This window comes from Felis catus, chromosome C2 (genome assembly GCF_018350175.1).
Source record: "Felis catus isolate Fca126 chromosome C2, F.catus_Fca126_mat1.0, whole genome shotgun sequence".
Taxonomy (NCBI): Eukaryota; Metazoa; Chordata; class Mammalia; order Carnivora; family Felidae; genus Felis; species Felis catus.
Genome location: NC_058376.1, coordinates 94,198,585 through 94,212,947, shown reverse-complemented (window position 1 = coordinate 94,212,947; position 14,363 = coordinate 94,198,585). Strand labels below are relative to the sequence as shown.

Here is a 14,363-nt window from a genome sequence, read left to right as displayed (position 1 = left end):
TGTGCCAGCTCTCTCTCCCTCTCTCTCTCAAAATAAATAAATAAACTTAAAAAAATAAAAATAAAAATCACACCTCTATACATATACTCATTGGTAAAGAGCAATGAATCACGCTTCTATTAAATGCTATGCTTCTACTAAATGAATCAGGGTTCCTCTATTACATGCCATGCTACACTAATGGATTAATAAAAATCAAATTTTCAGGGTGCCTGGGTGGTTCAGTTGGTTAAGTGAGCGACTTCGGCCTAGGTCATGATCTCGCCATTCCAGTGTTTGAGTGCTGCATCAGGCTCTGTGCGGACAGCTTGGAGCCTGGAAACTGTTTCAGATTCTGTGTCTCCCTCTCTCTCTGCTCCTCCCCTGCTCATGCTCTCTCTCTCTCTCTCTCTCTCTCTCTCTCTCTCTCTAAAATAAATGAAACATTTTAAAAAAATTTTTATAAAAAGGAAAAAAAAAAGAAAAATCACATTTTCTAGCTAACATCAAAACATACACCCCAATAGGGGCACCTGGGTGGCTCAATTGGTTGAACATCTGACTTCAGCTCAGGTTATGATCTCATGGCTCATGAGTTCAAGCCCCATGTCGGGCTCTGTTCTGACATCCCAGAGCCTGGAGCCTGCTTCAGATTCTGTGTCTCCCTCTCTCTGCCCCTCCCCTGTTCATTCTCTCTCTCTCTCATAAGCAAACATTAAAAAAAAAATTTTTAAACATACACTCCAAAAGAATAATTATCAAAGGCATACAGTTCATTCTCCCTAGTTGTAATCAGCTTTGTAGCCAGAAATCTGTCCACTGCTTTCTCATCACTGGGTCTCATGGAATCCCACTCTCATTCAAGATTTCCTCCTGGGAAAAATTAATTTCTCCCTCAGTCCCTCAGTCGTATTCCCATAGGACTACATCTCCAAGTCTGTCCTAGCAGCAATTCCCGTTTGCACGGTTTTTTATGGATGTCACTCTTACACAATTTGGGAGGGAGGGGAGGGCAATGTGTGAAAAGAAGGGAGCCTAACATTTACTGTGCCATTTCTATGTTCCAGGCTCTACGCTAAACATTTTATAGGCATTGTTTTGCTGTCTTCACAACAATCCTATGAGCTAGGTACTATTTTTATCCCTTTCTACAAGTGGAGAAATTAAGGCATAGAAGATTTTTATGTTACTTGTCTTAGGCCACAGGGTGCTGGAGTCCTCAGCTGTGAATCCCAGCTCTCTGGCACTAGGCTGAGGCCCCTAGTCATTACCTTTCCCAGTGAGGACTTTGTGGAGCCCAACTGTGCCTCAGAAGCCTAACAGACCTACTTTGCTTAGTCACTGCCCCATCACCCTGCATTTCCAGTCACAAGAGTAGCAGCTCGGTGTTGGGATTGAGGGGAGGTAAGAGTTGGGGTTAGTCTTTGCTCCATGTTCCTAGCTTTGAAATATTTAAGTATCCCAACAGGTGCGTTTTTCCTTAGGATATAGGATTCTGGCTGGACTTCCCCCCCTCCCTTCTCTGTTTTTATTGTTGTTGTTCTTTTTGGCATCACAGTCATGTTAGCATCCCAAATATACTTCATCTCCAAATCCTCTACCCTTAGCTTAGCTTACAGGTTTTTACTCCAAAGTGGGAACGATGGTGAGATTTTTAAAACAATGTCAAATTTCACCTTCAATTTGTTGTTTTTCCTACTCTTAGCCCCATTTATCAAATTTCCCACTTTGGGTTCTGCATTGTCACATCCCCTCTCCCTCATACATCTGGAGGTGTTTTCCTGCTCCAAGCCATGGAACCTCCATCCCAATCCATTGCTACCTCTCCAATCTCATTTCAAAGGACTCTTTCATCAAAACTTGGGTACAGAACACTGAAAAAAAAAAAACTTTAAAGGCCAAAGAATTGAGCACAGTTGCTAAATTCCACAGACGGCTCGCTCCACCTCTACAAATGTATTTGTAAGAGTGGTTCAACGGCACAGGAGAACAAATAACGAAGTAAAACGTTAGCCATAAAAACCTTATTTTCTGGAAATATCTATACATTTTGAATGAAATGAATCCTACCATCTTCATTCATCTATTAAATGTACCTTTTCATTCGGTTCACAACTATTGTTCACCATAATGGACACTGGAGAGACAAAAATGAAAAAAATATATAGTCTAGGGCCCCAAGGATCTTACCTTCTCATGGGAAACACAGGAAATAAAGAAAAAGATTGCAAACCTAGTGATTCCTAGTGATCATGCTCTATATATAGTCCACGCATACCAAAGTGCTATAGAGAAAAACAGACTGGATCGGTATGAAGATCCCAAGCAAGTGCTAAAGTATCCCCGGGTATCTCCTCCCCATCCTCTGTTAATCAGCAATGGTTTTAAGCACCATTGAAGTCACTTCACGATAAACCAAAGGAAAGATAAATTTCAACTCCGTCTGGCATCTCCAAGGGCATGAAGAGGTAACACACCAAATCACAGCCTTGTGTAGGAACTGACAAGGTTTTAGCACTGTCCTTCTGTGCCCCCTCTTTCGCTTCCTCCTCTCTACATTTGTTTCTCCCTCCCTGCCCACCACTTTTCTTTTCCCATGTTTATTCCTTATTCTCCTTCATCCAGATGTACTGTCTATAAAAGCTCACTTTGAAAAAAAATCCCTGTTGAATACTGAACTTTGATTTTCCTGTTCTTAGTACAAAGTTTGTCAGTTTATGCCCTTAGATGTGTGTGTGTGTGTGTGTGTGTGTGTGTGTGTGTGTGTGTGTGTGTGTGTCAACAAAAGAACAGACTAAATGAAGTTATTTTTATTTCCATATTGCTCTTGGCTGATTCTCTTTTGTGCGTCAGAGGCTTTCCAAAGGTTCCCAACTCGAGATCCAAAAAGTTCAAAACACGATTGAGTACAGAATAAACTACTCCCTTCATGCAGAGGGGAGCCCAGGGCCACGAGCATCACCAGCAACTGGAGAAGGAATCTGGGATCTGGAGCCCTAAGCAGCAAGACTTCCCACGGCCCACAGTTGGCCACAAGCTTCTGCTCTGTGCACCCCTGACATAACCTAGGAGTTAAGTGAGCAGGTTAGCTCCAAAATGGTCATTTCCCCCATGGTTGGCAAATACAGCCCTCCCCAAAACAAACCCTGGCCTCTCCAGACTTTCCCAGGATCCCTATCCCAACCGCCTCACAATCAGGAAGTAAGGCTTAGCCCAATAGGTTTCCAGGACTCTGCCCCAAGGCTCCCAGCCCTGAACTTAACCAAACTCCACCTTAACTTCCTCTTCTGAAAAATAAGGGAGTTGAACCGACTTTCTGAGTTACGCTCTGACTGCAGTTATGTCAAATTATTTCTCCCTAAGGACAAATACAAGATAGGAATATGACAACTTGAAAAAAGTTTATTGGTTAGGAGGGTGGAATCTCAGGTTATATTTTACTGGTGAGACAGCAGTGCCCCAAATTCTGGGTTCAGGCTGCCAGAGATGGAACCCCAGCTCTGCCATATGCTAGCTATATGATCTCTCTGTGCTTCAAATTACCTCATCTATAAAAGGGAGATGGTATTGATACCTATTTCACATGGTTATCTTGAGGATTAAAGGTGTTCATGTTTGTAAAATGCATAGAATAGTGCCAGGCACATAGTAGGCGCTACATAACTACTGATTAAATAAATCATTTTATTCTGTCCCTGCAATGTTTGTTTAATAAATTCAAAATTTAACCTGCAATGTTTGTTTAACAAATCCAAAAATTAAGAAAATTTCACAACAAAAAGGAAAAAAAAAAAACCTGTGACACTATGAAACACTTACATAACATATACGGTTGTTTAATAACCCAGCAGTAAAACATCTGGGATCCAGATTTTACACTGCATTGTGAATTTAGGGAAACCAATACACTGGAATTCATTCCCACTGCAGCAAAAGATATGATGTGTACAATTCCTTTTCTAATCAGGAAAGTCGCAGGCTTCCCGGAAATTTAGGTTACAAGTTTCTCATTTTCACTCTGCAACAGCATTTATCCACACCCCAGCTGGAGAATACATTTTATTGTGTGGTGCTAACATTGAAAGGATTGTAAACATAAAACCAGGCCTGGCACAGTGACAGCTGTCTCCTGAATACAATGACTCAGAGCAACTGTGAGTTTAAAGAGCCATGTCTTATGTGCTAAGTCCTCGAGCATCATTGTTTATTAGACACCTGGAGAGCAGAAGAAATCGCCACACCCAACAGTTAGCTTGGTCAAAACTGCTTCTAGTCACTAAAAAGGTGCCACCGTCTGAGCTCAAGCGTGCCTTTGATACAGGCTACTGCACTGCCAAAGGAGACAAAAGTATTTCAATTTAAGGTGAGATATGAAGGGGAGGAAACTATCAATAACAACTAACTACCTCCCGGATTCCTCTCTCTGGATAGCTAGACTTCACAATACCTTTATATGCAAATTTAAATAGCTCACGAGCTTTTTTTTTTTTTTTTTTTACCAGCTTATTCTTAAACAGTAATGTGTCAGATCTGTCCTGATGGAGATAAGATTTACTAAACACAAACTGGCTGTGGCTTTTCACCTTTCCTCTTTAAAAGTGCATTTTGATGGGGAGGGGGGCAGGGGCGAGTGGGGGAGAGGGGAAAATGGGTGACGGACATTGAGGAGGGCGCTTGTTGGGATGAGCACTGGGTGTTGTACATAAGCGATGAATCATGGGAATCTACTTCCAAAGCCAAGAGCGCATTGTATACACTGTATGTATAGCTAACTTGAGAATAAATTATATTAAAAAAAATGACAGGTTAACAAAATAAATTCTAAAAAAAAAAAAGTGCATTTCTATAAAGCCATGGGAAGGAACTCAAACCTCAAATCATGAGAAAACTAAAGCCTGCAGCACAATCACTGTCATCAAAATGTTTTGAAAACCCTATGGGAAGGACAAAAGGTGTTCTGTGGACGGATGGTGGTGATGGTAGGACAACGAGAAAGTACTTAATGCTATTAACTGTATGCTTACCAATGGCTAAGATGGCAAATTTTATGTCAGGTATTCAGCACAATAAAAATAAAATTTAAAAAAAAAAAACTCTGTTTTAAAGGTAAATGAGTTTTCATAATTAGTTTTAACTAAGAAACATACACTCGTTGGGGGGCCTGGGTGGCTCAATCGGTTGAGCATCTGACTTCGGCTCAGGTCATGATCTCACAGCTCATGAGTTCCAGCCCCACGTCGAGCTCTGCACTGACTGTTCAGAGCCTGGAGCCTGCTTCAGATTCTGTGTCTCCCTCTCTCTCTGCCCCTCCCTCACTCATGCTCTGTCTCTCTCTCAAAATAAATAAACATTAAAAGATTTTAAAAAGAAAGAAAGAAAGAAAGAAAGAAAGAAAGAAAGAAAGAAAGAAAGAAAGAAAGAAAGAAAGAAAGAAAGAAAGAAAGAAAGAAAGAAAGATACACTTGTTAATTAATCAGACAAGGAGAAGGGTCTCCCACTACCTAGTTTTAAGCAGATCAACAAACCTTTATGAGAGTTTTACAGCCCTTACCACTGTAATTCGTAAGTACTCTGACATTGGGGACAAACAAGGTAAAGACACATCTTCCACAAATCCTTAACTACTCATGCTTCTTATATGGATTGTGAATTATACTGGATCTTGGAAAGACAGACTGGAAGTTAACACTGGGAGTTAGTTGAAAGGTTAGACTGGGAGTTAGTTGAAAGGTCCCCAAGCAACATTCAAAGGCTGTATACAAATTCAAGCTAAAAGCCTGTGTACAAGTTCACTTGTATGTAAGTTAACAAAACATTTAATACTGAAAGAAATCCTTACTCAAATGTAATGCAGTGTGTAAATGTGGTGTCTGTTAACAGTTCAAGCTGTAGATTCTTTTCATTCTTTACGCTTTCATTACACCACCCTAAATTAGCCCTTTTAAATCACAGAGGTCTCTAGGTACCCAGTCTCCCAAAAGCCCTCAGAAGGCCCACAAGGGGTTATCTAAACTGAAATTGGCAGACAAAGTTAATGGAACTCTCCATTCTGGAGAAAGACCTAGGGATGATCAAACACTGAAGTCCTGTGATCCTTAAGCATCTGCTTGAATGTAGTACTTCACAGAGGAAGGAAGGAAGGCAATAACCTGAGACTTGGAGAAGAAGCAAATATAGGCGTGGCGGTGGCTCTGGACTGATTGTACAAGGGCAGTTCTGAAGGGCGTCACAAAATCCTACCCAACGTTTGGAGCACCCCGCTCCTGGATCAGAGACCTGGGTCCCAAACACCTTGAGATGGAGACAGAAAAACAAGCCCTTTACCACACAACGGGCTCCCGGGCCCTTGCCCTTGCCCCACCCCAGCGTCATCACCTCGTGGGCGCACAGCAAGCAGCTGTGTGGCCACACGCCCGGCACCGTACATCTGGCAGGCTGGGCTCCAAGCCTCCGAGCGCAGCACTTCCTGGTTGGTCCGGGATGCTGGTCCCCTCGCGCCGCCATCCCCGCCATCCCACGGCGCACGAGAACCCCCGGGCGCGAGAGGACACGGGGGCACCAGCCCCCACTGCCCCGGCGAGGCCCTTGGTGCACCCTGAGCGCACGCCCCCAGCCTCCCCTGGCGCCCGCGAGGCTCTGCGCTCCAGGCAGCGCCCGCCCTGGCAAAAGCACGGCCCGAAGTTTGTCCGCCTCTACTCTGCAAGAACTGGGCCCGAAGGCGCGCACAGGAGGCCCCGGGGCCTCCCGGGAGGCCGGTCCCGCGGGGCCGCCGCGCTCTGGCGCCCGCCGCCGACGCCTCTGCCAAGGTCCCGTCCAAGTTGGGCGGGGAGCGGCCAGCTGCCCGGGGCCGGCGGGAGGAGGGACGGAGCGCGAGAGTAGCGGAAACCAGACGCCCGCGGGAGCCTGGCGCGCCCGGCCGCGGCGCGGCTCCTACCTGTAGGGCTAGGGCGGCCGCGGGCACCTGCGCGGTGACGGCGGATTCTCGGGCCTCGGGCGCAGTTGGCACAGCTGGAGGCGCGGGAGGAGGGGAGGAGGAAGGGCCTGAGGGGGCACCGCGCTGCGCCGCCGCCCGGAACTCGCCGCCCGGATTCGCCCTGGCCTGGCAGGGGTGGGGCGAGGCGGTGCCGGGTCCGGGTGCGTTGCCGCTCAGGCTGGCCGCCACGGCTGGGCCGAAGGGCTCCAGAGGCCGGGCCTCTGTCCTCCTCCCCGTTTCTTCTCTCTTCTCCCAGAGTCTCGTGACTCAACCTCATCAACCTATGGAATGTTCACTAGCATTATTGCTATTATTCTCAGGTGCTCTTAAGCCACCAAGTGCCCAGGCACCCGTTCCAGGAGCTTTGCCTGTGTTATCATACCCTCGCCTGCTGGAGCCGGTAGCCACGATTGGCCCTTTTGCAGGTAGGGAAACGCGGGTCGGAAAGAGGAAATAATTTGCTTGAGGTGACATAGTTAAGAAGTAGGAGCCTTGTTGACATCACCTATAAAGCCTTCTTCCAACTTCCGAGACTGGTGGTATTGCTAATGATAGGTAAGGAAACCGAGCCTCAGGAAAGTGAAGTATCCAGCCTGATGCCACCCAACTTAGAACACAGAATTCTGGAATTTGTGTCTTGATGTCTCTAAAACTGAAGCTGAGTATAATTCAGAAATCTTAGCATAAAATAGTAAGTTGGGAATAAAATGGAAAACTCCCAATCTACCCATGGAACTGTGCAAATAGGGCAATTTTTATGTTTTTAGTCCACCTAGAATAAAAATCTTAAGAGAAAGAGAACCAGTTATCTTGTGGCTTGACCAACAGGCCTTTTGGAATGTAGTTTTGAATATAGGCCAGCTCCAACCTCATTACACAATATTGCATTCTGCCAAGGCGGAGGGAAGCAATCGGCCCAGCATACACCAAACTGTTAATAAGGATGGCCACTTTAAAGCACTTAGTGGATATTGCAAAGCTGAGGCTGGATGAGTTACATAATTTCTTACTGCAAACATGGAATTACATGAAATGAAAAATGTCGTATTCCAGTCCAGGGGAAGGGGAGGGGGGGGGGTGAAATTGCAGTCTGGAACTCTTTTTTCCTGTAACCTATAGTTGCTCATCCCTCCCTAGACCACATTTTTTTCTCTTGAGCACATCTTTTCCTAATGATAGAAGAGTCACGAAGCCGTCATTCTTTCCTTGTTGACAGAAATGATTGATGTCTTTTAAATCCTAGGATACTGACAGCTTTTTACAATTAAACACATGGCTCTCTGAGCAAACAGAGTATTGCCTAAGAAGAGTTTGGCAAGTGTAAGACAAGCATGTTACTGAAAGGCTGAATATTCTTTCCTCCTCTTCTTTCTCAAGTTTTATTAGTCACAGATGATTTGGTAAGTGTTCTACACACAATTAACTGCACTCTTACAAGCTTGTCTTTAGAAATTGTAATGCTTTTGATTGAGAAGCAGCAGGCTATAAAATTGCATCCCAAATTCCTGAGTGTCATCATTAAAACATTTGGCACTGACCTACAACAATAGGTCTTCCTGTTAACTATAATGAGAAATAAAATTATTTAAGTGCCCTCACAATAATTGAATTTCTGCTTCTCTGTGCTGGAGGAATCAAATAGTAAAAGGCCATATGTTGTTGATAGACAAACATACGCTGTGGACTGCCAAAGAGAAGTTTTAGGTGTACTGTGATTCTGTATGTAATTATTTCTGTTTTCCCGAGAGGTTTGCTGATTGTTGGTTGTTGCTATTATTTTTCCAAATCTTGCCTGTCTTCAGAGTTGTCAAGAAAAAAGTGACTACAAGATCCTATTATACATCCATCTGGATACACATTTGACATTTTTATCAAATGATATTCTAAATCCTCTCTAATTTTCATCTTTTCTTCTCAGTATAAAAGTGACATATGCCCATTTTTAATAATTTCCACATGTATATTTTACAAAAATACAAAGTTTTGGAGATAACAGAAAACAAATTTTTTTTATTGAAATTATCTATAACTCCCCCCAACACACCCATTGTGTGTTGGTACATTTCTTTTCTGTTATTGTTTGCTGCCTTTCTTTTTTGTTCATTTTATATACCTAAACAAATGTTCATTGCCAAATTATCATCATGCTGAACAATTCAGAATCCTCCTTGTCTCACTGAGTATTTTTTTACTGTCACTAATTTTGTAAATATGATTTTTAGTGGTTGAAGAATATTCCAATCATTTTTTTTAAATCTCTTCACCTACTGATGGCTTTTAGGATGTTCCCAGGCTTTGGGACAGTTTACAAACATTCTGGAATGAACATTGTAAATACCAATCTTTGTCGAAATCCCTAAATTCTTGAGATGGAGTCCTAAAAGTGGAACTACTGAATCAACATTTATAAACATTTTCAAAGATCTGTGAGATGCTGTAAAAACACCTTCCACTATTAAGTATTAGTTGCTTATATTTGAAAATGTGATGGATCAAAATCACATCTTGTTTTAACCGGGACTCATTCAACAATCAATAATGATGAACACTATTTTTTTGTGTTTATTATTTGTGCTATTTACTGACAATGATATATTCATGTCCATTTCCTGTTTTTATCATATTATTTCTTTTGTTAGTTTTCATTAATGCTTTTAATAGAAACATGTTATGTGTATATACATATACATATTACTTATAGAATACACTATAAAATATAATGAATGCTAATACACATATTATTTACAGATTGTTCTTTAAAATTTGCATACAGTTGTGTTCCCCTAGATTTTCCCTCATGGTGTTTTTATATGTATACTGCTGTCAAAATCATCTAGGTCATTTTGAGATGCCCAGCATCTATCATCTTTTCTGATAGTTCCATTTTCTTATAGAGAATTAGCCCTCCCCAAATGTGTATAGTCTCAGCAAGAGAGCAATTTTGTGCCGCAGTCTCCAAAGCAAAGGGCAGATCCTTCCTCCCTATTCCCACCACCACTTTATTTACCTCAAAGGCCAGGTGGACCATACGAGGAAGCAGGTGATGTTTGAGATGGGACCCACTGAGCAAAGGCAGTTGTAGCCCCAGCATCAACTTGGCCCTGACCCCGGTGACCCAGTGAGAGACAGTTTCCTACTTCCTGATTTTTTTTTGCTTTTAACCTTCTGCACTTCCTCAGTATCTGCTGCTCCCAGCCTTGCCTTAAGTCTATGAAGCCCCGGTACTCTTTTCTTTCAGACAGCCAAGGGTCTGCATCCATTGTTTGCCCCCAGTAATCCTCACTGACATAACCTGCGGGACTTCTGTGTCTTTCGGTCCACCTTCCAGTCCCCTGGTTAGCAACCATTTACTTCGTTTGTTAATTTGTAAACGTTTGATTCTTAATGCTAATTAACCACAGCACACAGCTACTCTGAAAACACAGAGTACGGAGGAAGATATTTTATCATTGATCACCTGCTGACATAAATCAAGTCAGGCATCATAACAGTGACAGAAAGATGAGAGAACAGTGTACTTATCAAGACTTTTTAAAAACACATGACCTAATTAATTAATTTAATTTAATTAAAAAATACATGACCATGTCTATGGCCAAAAATCTCAAGAGAGAATGAGGAACAGAGTGCATATTGCCAAAGTATATTAAAGCTTTGTGTCTCTATATCTTCATTTTAGGTTTCTGTGGACCTAAAATGTTTTTAGGTCCATAAAGTGTTTCATGTTTTATAATTTCTCCCAATAACGTTCAGCTTGTAAGCTATCTAGTACATGACTCTTTAAAAAGGGGCCACATTTGATGCCTACAGCCCCAACCAGGGATGAATCTTCTCAGTTACCCTTAGCCAGTCCCTTTGAAGGGTTTTCTGATCCAACAGTCATTCAGTAAGTCTAATAACTTGTTTAAAATATCTCTGTATTTTCAGTGTTTACTTGTTGTTTGAAATGATACTCATTTTCATGGATTTGTACATACATACGAGATAGGATGATTATTAAATAAGAAAACATATGAAATAATTTGGAAGAGTGAATATTTGTTTAGAACAAGTGTATGTCAATTGATTGCTACAATTGTGCTAAAGTAACTTTGGGAGCACCTGAGTGGTTCAGTGGATTAAGCATCCCGCTCATAATTTGGGCTCAAGTCATGATCTCACTGTGCATAGCATTGAGCCTCCCCTCAGGCTCTGTGCTGACATCTCAGAGCCTGCTTGAGATTCTCTCTTGCCCTCTCCCTCTCCTTCTGACCTTCCCCAACTCGCTCACTCTCTCACTCTCTCTCAAAATAAATAAACATTTAAAAATAAATAACTATAAAAGCATCTGTACTTGGTTTCCAAAAAAAAAATCCATAAATTGCACAGTAAAAAATGATCTCAAAAAAGTAATGGCTCTAGGAACGTATAATTAAAAAAAAAAAAAAACTTTTTTTTCAAAGCTATTTTATCCAAACATACTCCTGTATTTTTGACTTTCACACTCAACATCAAATTTAAATATCGATCCATTCATACATCCTGAAAAACCACTATGCTGCAGGTACCGTTATAGTAGCTAAGGATATTGCATGAACAGAAGAAGCCTCTGCTTTTCTGTAGGAAGACAGACCTGAATGCAATATAGAGGAGATGATGGGTACGATGAGAAAACATAAACCAGGGTAAAGGAAAAAGCTTCCAGGGTGGGGTTAGGGAAATTGGCAGTGAAGACCTCTCTGATAAGATAACCTTGGAGCAGAACAAAAGGAGAAAGCCTGTCAGATGTCTGGGCAAAGAGCATCTAGGCAGAGGGACTAGGAGGTACAGAGACGGTGAGCTAGAAATGTGTTTGGTGTTTCCATGAAAGGGCAAGGAGGCGAAGGTGAATAGAGTGGTGTGAACAAGGAGAAAAGTAATAAAACTGGAATCGGGCGACAGGGAACAAGTTTCTAAAAGGAAGAAGTTTGAATTTAATGTTAATTGATGTGGAAAGCTTCAAGCCAGAGAACGACGTAATCTAACTTGTTTTAGAAGGACCATACTGACGACTATATGGAGAATAGACTGCATGGGGGGGAGGGTAGAAGCTTGAAGACAAAGTAACCATCCAAGCAAGGGTAGACTTGAGTGAGAGGCATGGAGGTGTTGGAAGTGGTCAGATTCTGCACCTTGGTACAGATAGCAAAGAAGCCAATAGTCAGGAAAACCAGTATTCAGGATGAGCCTTATTTGGCAGGGGTATCAGTTCACGGGGAGATGAATTAGGAAAGGCATCAGTGGAGCCAATTCGTTATATCACTGTTGCATTTTATCTTCAGCTAGACGAACGTTCTATGCGTTTGTGAAACGTAAATTTGAGCTTTTGCAATTTTGCCTGTAAGACTCCATTCTACCGCCCTTAGACCAGTTGCTGTACCATACATGCTCCCGTTTCAAAATTACAGACAAATTTCTCTCCCATCAAGTTTTTGACTCAGGCTTCACCCAAATAAACGTACAACCAATTCAGCATTTTAGTTCCTAACTGCAGTGCTGGTTGAAATCAGATAGGACACCTTCAGTCTCAAAATCATCTAGTTTCAGACACCATTCTACTCCATTATAATTGGCCTTCTTTGCATTTTTTAAGAAAAATATTTCTGTAAATATGGGTTTGGCTTTATTTTTCCTAGTTCTGTTTAGACTTAAAAGGTATGTTTGCTATACCAGCAAATGTTTTTACTTAGAATAGAAATAGAAGGACTTATTACAAAAGGTTTCTTTGGTGATAGTAAGAAAGGCAAAACTTCCCAGGGTGAGAGCCACTTGGTCCCCTGCCCATGTGCCTTCTAATCGTTTAGAACCTCCAGAGAATTAGGGAAGTGTTTTCTTGGCAAACATTTGCTAACAGCTAAGGAGTTTGGAAACATTTTCATCTCCCTGCATCATTTTTCATTTTCCAGTAGAAATGCAATCCTAGGGGCATTCACTCTAAACTGTTGCTGGTATAGGTTCTCACCCTTGTACAATCTGTTGAATCAAAAGTGCACTTTCGGGGTGCCTGGGTGGCTCAGTTGGTTAAGCGTACAACTTCAGCTCAGGTCATGATCTCACAGTTTGTGAGTTCGAGCCCCACATCAGGCCCTGTGCTGACAGCTCAGAGCCTGGAGCCTGCTTCAGATTCTGTGTCTCCCTCTCTCTCTGCCCCTCCCTGGCTTGCACTGCCTCTCTCTCTCTCAAAAATAAATAAACATTAAAAAAAATTTTTTTTAATGTTTTTAAAGTGCACTTTCGAACTAATGTCTTAGGCTAGTTTTATGACGCCTGTCAAGACACCCCCTACCCTCACACCTCAGACTGGCAAAAGCAAATCTCAAAAATCTCTTAGCTCACAGCTTTGGCTGAGCTGAGATGTCCCCCAGAATCAGAACTTTCCTGTAAGAACAAAGTGGAATGGATGGATGAATGGAGGATTTCTTTATTAGGGCAAATTATTTGGCTTACATGCTAACTTAGGCTTACAGGTCCTCTGCCCAGAGATATAACATCACTATCCTTATAACAATAAAAATTCAGGGAACAAATTTCAGGGTTATAGATCCTTGCCTTTAAAATACAATGCAAAAGACCCCTGTATATCGTCAGAATTACTTTCCAGTCCTTTACTCCTCTCATATTCACTTCTGGGAATCTGCACAGGCCCACAAGCTCCAAAACCCTTAGGAACAGAAAAAATTAAGATACTCAGAATTTTATAAATTTTTAGAAAATTCATAGAGCACATATTATGTTGCACCCCCAGCAAGGCCTGGGATTGCACCCCATACTGAACACCTTGTATTTCTGCAACAAAAGATGTGAGTAAGCTACTGCATGGAAAAATAAAGACTGTAAAAAGCCTTACGTCAATGCAGATAGAGTTTTGCTGTCAAATGAATTATGAACATAACTTTGGGTGTTCAAAGTTTTTTGAGTTTTAGAATTGTGGGTAAGGCATCAGGGACCTGAATTAAAACAGAAATGAATAGACTGTGCAGTCAACAGCCTTTTCCTAGTCTACCAATTCATTCAATATCTTAGGGGACAGTTTTTGTTTGTTTTTGCCAACGAATCAGAGATGTTGCATTTTTATAGTTTTAGCAAGTGTATTTAACAAGTGAGCTAAGACCCCATTTGATAGTCATTTGGGGGAAGGTTTTTAACATAAATTAGTAATGTCTACTTCCAAGTTTTTAAAAGTGGGCAGATGTGACCATTTTTGTAGGTGACAAGTTTTCTAAAATCAATCAGGAAGGAAGCATTTTGCAAAGTCTTCTATCATGATCACACCACAGCCCAACTTTTCTTCAAAAGCAGGAACTCCCACTTGCTATTAAAGTGACACTTTTATTTTGAAGGCACAGTGTGTTTTAAAATTCTGCTGTACGATCCTAGAATTGCTAGGCACTTG

At 41.9% G+C, this 14,363-nt stretch overlaps 2 protein-coding genes across 5 annotated transcripts in view; one reads left to right on the top strand and one right to left on the bottom strand.

Annotated features, from left to right (window-relative positions):
• The window catches only part of PLD1 (phospholipase D1), a 209,934-nt gene extending 202,891 nt beyond the window's left edge, over positions 1 to 7,043 (bottom strand). Inside the window, exon 1 of the mRNA XM_023260401.2 lies at positions 6,914 to 7,043. The gene's annotated coding sequence lies outside the window, so the exon portion shown is untranslated. The remainder of the gene's footprint in view (positions 1 to 6,913) is intronic.
• A 195-nt stretch (positions 7,044 to 7,238) lies between these two features.
• The window catches only part of TMEM212 (transmembrane protein 212), a 53,975-nt gene continuing 46,850 nt past the window's right edge, over positions 7,239 to 14,363 (top strand). For 3 of the 4 annotated variants that reach the window (XR_006585254.1, XR_890739.4, XR_006585252.1), the window contains exons 1-2: positions 7,239 to 7,377; positions 8,196 to 8,352. The gene's annotated coding sequence lies outside the window, so the exon portion shown is untranslated. Of the gene's footprint in view, positions 7,378 to 8,195; positions 8,353 to 10,674; positions 10,839 to 14,363 lie in introns of those variants that run through there. The other variant, XR_006585253.1, reaches the window with a different exon arrangement.